Genomic DNA, 5,780 nt, shown 5'->3' with positions numbered 1-5,780 from the left:
GTTTTCATTTTTAATGCAGTGTCCCTTATTAGTTTTGATAAATATGTTCTCTAAGTACCGTGTCATTTAGCCTTTTTTTTCAAAGAATTTTCTTTACCGTCAATTTTTTTTAATCTCTGCCAGTTCCAACTACTCATTTCTTCTTTCCTATCTACTTCTATCTCATGTTCTGCATTTTTAATTAAAATATTGAAGTTTTTTCCATGTGTATGTGTCTACAAATGCTTTGTTCAGAATAATTCAAAATATGGATGCCATTTTACATTTCCCAATGTTCTTTGTGTGATTTTGAGGCAATCTTCTTATTTGCTGAAATTTTTGACTCCACCTGCAATGCGGGAGACATGGGTTCGATCCCTGGGTTGGGAAGATTCCCTGAAGGAGGGCATGGCAACCCAATCCAGTTTTCTTGCCTGGAGAATCTCCATGGACAGAAGAGCCTTGAGGGCAACATACAGTTCATGGCGTCCGCAGAGCTAACACAACTAAGCACACAGCACTCGAAAAAACATAGCTTTGACTGGAATATAGTTGGAACAAAAGTTTAAATGTCCTTCCCTGGTTATTCTGACATCTGTGTCAGCTCTCCGTCACTCATAAATGATCAATGTGTCCCTTCATTGTGAGTCATTTCCCCTTCCTCTTTGGATACCTAAAAATCTGATGGAATCCCAGACATTGTAAATTTTGTTGGGAGCTGGATCGTTTTGTGTTCCTATAAATGTTGAGTTTTGTTCAGGGTTGCCCTTAAGTTATTGGTAAACAGTTTGACGGTCTCAGGTCTTGCTTTTATGATTTGCTAAATGGTCTGGAGCAGCTGAACACTCAGTCTAGGGATAAGAAATTCCTGCTACTGAGCTAAGACTTCCTTGAGCACTCCACTCCACGATCTCCTTAATTACAAGGTTATTATTAGTATTTCCTAGTGTACCTGCTGAGGGCAAGCATGACTGTGAGTGCCAGGCTCTCTGTTCTCTCTGAGCCTGTGGAAGCTTTCCCCCTGACTTTGGGGAGTTTTCTCCCAGGGCTGCACTGATCAGTACTTTGCTGCCCTCTGGAGGAGCCTCCTTTGCAGGGCTCTCCTGACTACTCTCAGCATCTCTCTCCTCCCTGGGACTTTGTCCTATGCACTCTAGCTCCTTTGACATCCAGGAACTTGTCCTCAGCTCAGCAAGGTCCACTGGGCTGGTTTTCAGTTTGCTCCTGGTGCCTCGCTTGGGAACTCTCCACGCAATCAGTTGGAGCCACTGGAGCCATTGTTTCCCATCTCTCAGGGATCACTCCCTGTCCTTCTTCACCTGATACCAAGTCTCCTGAAAATCTCTGTTTAATGTCCCCAGTCTGACTTTGTGGTTTCAGCAGTTCAGTAAACTTAGTTTCTATTAATTGTATATGGGTGTGGGGACCCTCTGAACTCAAGTTGTGAAAAAACCATTAAGATTCTAAAAGAGTTCTACATGGTACAGAACACAGGTTCCCACTAAAATCTTTTGAGGTCTGCATTTGTCAAACAACAATTAAAGACTTCACACAAAGTGTCACGACTAGCAAACATCTTGCAAAGAAATCAGACATCATTGAGTGAGTGAACAACAACTGCAAGTATCTCAGTAGAAGTTTTGCCTGAGGTGTCTCAAAAGTAATCACACCCCTTCATTCAATTTCTTAAAGATTGGCTGACCTGCCTCTTGAGAAACCTGTATGCAGGTCAGGAAGCAACACTTAGAACTGGACATGGAACAGATTGGTTCCAAATAGGAAAAGGAGGACATCAAAGCTGTATACTGTCACCCTGCTTATTTAACTTATATGCAGAGTACATCATGAGAAACGCTGGACTTGATGAAGCACAAGCTAGAATCAAGATTGCAGGGAGAAATATCAATAACCTCAGATATGCAGATGACACCACCCTTATGGCACAAAGTGAAGAAGGAAAAATTCTCTTGATGAAAGTGAAAGAGGAGAGTGAAAAAGTTGGCTTAAAACTCAACATTCAGAAAACTAAGATCATGGCATTCAGTGCCATCACTTCATGGCAAATAGATGGGGAAACAGTGGAAACAGTGGCTGACTATTTCTCTGGGCTCCAAAATCACTGCAGATGGTGATTGCAGCCATGAAATAAAAAGACACTTACTCCTTGGAAGGAGAGTTATGACCAACCTCGATAGCATATTAGGCAGCAGAGACATTGCTTTGCCAACAAAGGTCCGACTAGTCAAGGCTATGGTTTTTCCAGTGGTCATGTATGGATGTGAGAGGTGGACTATAAAGAAAGCTGAGCGCTGAAGAATTGATGCTTTTGAAATGTGGTGTTGGAGAAGACTCTTGAGAGTCCCTTGGACTGCAAGGAGATCCAACGAGTTCATCCTAAAGAAGATGAGTTCTCGGTGTTTATTGGAAGAACCAGTATTGAAGCTGAAACTGCAGTCCTTGGGCCACCTGATGCGAGGAGACCCGAGTGTGCTTTCCAGGTTAAGAAGATTCCCTGGGGGAAAAAAATAGCGACCCACTCCAGTATTTTTGCCTTGAAAAAATCTCACAGAGAAGCCTGGCAAACTACACTCCGTGGGAACCGCAAAAGTCAGATACAACTGAATAACTAAATCACTGCCAAGGAAACATAGATTAACTCTGCAGTTATTACTTAGTTATCAGGGGAAAGCACGCACGCAGTCCCCCACTACCATAAATTACACAGTCGAATTTCCCCTATTTGAGGAAATCGCAGAGGTCAACACACCCGGAGTGCAATGGGTGAGCCTCGCCCTAGGAGAACCACCTTCTTGATCATGGTATCTCCTCTGCCAGGTAAGTATGAGTTGACCTTCCCCCTGCCCCACACAGCCTTAGACACGTTCACTGTACACACACGCTGACTTTGCCGTTTCCCCGCAGTTCTTCCACTATCCTCCGTACTCTCTCCTTTCCCACACCCCGTCAGTCCCTCCAAATAACTCTTCTAAAAAAAATATCCAACAAAATCTCATGAAAATTTCCGTAAGGAGGGAAGTGGCTCGCTAGGAACAGGACCACTTCGCTGCAAGATTTACATAAACCAACCCCATTCGGGACCTCTAAGGCGGCTCCTCTTCTTCAACTCAACCCACCCCTGTGGAGATAACCAATGGCGAGTCCCCTGTGACGGGAAGTGACGTCATGACTTCATCAACGTTAGCAATGGACATACTTACAACGATAGAAAAGACCTGGGGCGTCTTTGGTGGCTCAGGGGGTAAAGCGTCAGTTTACAATCCGGGAAACCCGGGTTCGATTCCTGGGTCGCGAGGGTCCCCTGAAGAAATGGCTAACCCACTCCAATACTCTTGTCTGGAAAAATCCATAGATGGCGATCCTGGTAGGCTACAATCTATGGGCTTGCAAAAAGTCCAACACGACTCAGCAATATAACCTTCACCGTTTAAATGAGACATACACGGGTTTTTATTTCTTTGCACTTTAAAATTTTTATTTTTTATTTGGGTATAGCCAGTTAAAATGTTGTGGTATTTTCAGGTGAATAGCGAAGAGATTCAGCCATACACATACATGGAGATACGGATGGATTTTGCCAGCCTCCTCGTAGTCTGACTCTTCGGGTTGGATTGCACGCCAAGGAGAGAAATTTAGGGATCGTGTTTACACTGATACAAAAGTTTTTAAGTAATAAATAAGTTGTAAAAACATGTCAGGAAGCAACAGTTAGAACTGGACATGGAACAACAGACTGGCTCCAAATAGAAAAAAGGAATACATCAAGGCTGTCTATTGTCACCCTGCTTATTTAACTTATATGCAGAGTACATCATGAGAAACGCTGGACTTGATGAAGCACAAGCTAGAATCAAGATTGCCGGGAGAAATATCAATAACCTCAGATATGCAGATGACACCACCCTTATGGTACAAAGTGAAGAACTAAAAATTCTCTTGATGAAAGTGAAAGAGGACAGTGAAAAAGTTGGCTTAAAGCTCAACATTCAGAAAACTAAGATCATGGCATTCGGTCCCATCACTTCACGGGAAATAAATGGGGAAACAGTGGAAACAGTGTCAGACTTTATTTTTGGGGGCTGCAAAATCACTGCAGATGGTGACTGCAGCCATGAAATTAAAAGACACTTAATCCTTGGAAGGAAAGTTATGACCAACCTAGATAACATATTAAATAGCAGAGACATTACTTTGCCAACAAAGGTCCGTCTAGTCAAGGCTCTGGTTTTTCCAGTGGTAATGTATGGGTGTCACAGTTGGACCATGAAGAAGGCTGAGCACCAAAGAATTATTGCTTTTGAACTGTGGTGTTGGAGAAGACTCTTGAGAGTCCCTTGGACTGCAAGGAGCTCCAACCAGTCCATCCTAAGGGAGATCAGTCCTGGGTGTTCATTGGAAGGACTGAGGTTGAAGCTGACACTCCAGTATTTTGGCCACCTCATGCCAAGAGTTGACTCATTGGAAAAGACTCTGATGCTGGGAGGGATTGGGGGCAGGAGGAGAAGGGGACAACAGAGGATGAGATGGCTAGATGGCATCACCAACTCGATGGACATGAGTTTGAGTAAATTCCGGGAGTGGGTGATGGACAGGGAGGCCTGGCGTGCTGCAATTCATGGGGTCGCAAAAAGTCGGACACGACTGAGAGACTGAACTGAACTGAACTGAAAACAGTGAATAGAAATACAGAGACAAAATAAAAGCATATGTATATTTCATGTGTGTGAACATATGGATTTCAGATTACATCTCAAAGTGCTACTCGGTGGACTTGTTTTCTGTGCAGATTCTTCCTGTTTCATTCTGAGGATATCCCAAGGACCATGCTTTTCCTTTGCTTACCATACAGAATACAAGAAATGAGGACTCTGAAATAGAAACTGATGACTAAAATAAGGGCAAGAAAGATGACGTGAGAGAGTGAGGTTTGCTTGGAGAGTGAGGTTTGTCTATTTGTTTTCTCTTACTGCAGAAGACTGGGTTAGACCTGAGGGCAGAGAAGTGGGAGGCTGGAGAAGACAGCCAACTTGTGTTTTCCGACCAGAGAGCAAGGGGAAATGGAGTAACTTGATCCTTGAGGTGCCTTTGGTTTAAGGGGGAAGGTGAGTTCTGGAAAATCTTGGGGCGAACAGCAGAGAAACTCAACATGCAGTTAACTTCCACGAAGAATCTTGCTTTCTGCCTCCCTCCCCCCCCCCCCCCATTTCTATCTCTGCAATATCAGAAATAGATTCTGGCTCTTTTCATATGACATAAACTTAAATCCAGGGCTAGTAATACCTTAGAGAATCTCCAGAAAACTGGAGAATGAATTTATACAAACTGGGAGGAAGAAAAAAGGCTGATGAAAGCCAGCACACAAACCAAATGGAATGGACACTGGTGCCTTCTGCTCAGTGACAAACCCTCTAACTGCACAGCTGACCCTGTTGGGCCTGGGCACTCGACACCACCCGTGGTTCCATGACTTCTGCTGCACCTGGTTGGTGTTCAACTAAAGATCTTGTCGTGGGGGGATTCTTCTGTTGTAGTGGCCAGAAAGAATTATCCCAGGGCCCACTCCTGTGTCTCTCACCTCCTATTAAATGCTGGAGTATTTGTTACTTGTAGGGAGTGGCCAGTTCCTGGTAATAGATCCACATCTTAGCCCCTCAGAAAACGAAGTGTGTGATCCTCAGAAGTTGCAGAATATGGAAAATTCCTCATCAAAGGAAAGGGTGGTTCAGATAGTAGTTGATCAAGATATAACAAAGGACAGCCCTGCAGCTAGCCCAGTGAAGAAC

General features: G+C 43.9%; 1 non-coding gene across 1 annotated transcript; it reads right to left on the bottom strand.

Moving 5' to 3' along the window:
* Positions 1-2,658: 2,658 nt before the first annotated feature.
* On the bottom strand, positions 2,659-2,822 carry LOC122678635. The gene has a single exon (XR_006336282.1). It is a non-coding gene; the product is annotated as a U1 spliceosomal RNA (small nuclear RNA).
* Between the last annotated feature and the right edge of the window lie 2,958 nt (positions 2,823-5,780).

Source organism: Cervus elaphus, chromosome 20 (genome assembly GCF_910594005.1).
Source record: "Cervus elaphus chromosome 20, mCerEla1.1, whole genome shotgun sequence".
Taxonomy (NCBI): domain Eukaryota; kingdom Metazoa; phylum Chordata; class Mammalia; order Artiodactyla; family Cervidae; genus Cervus; species Cervus elaphus.
This window is presented reverse-complemented; position numbering and strand designations above follow the sequence as displayed.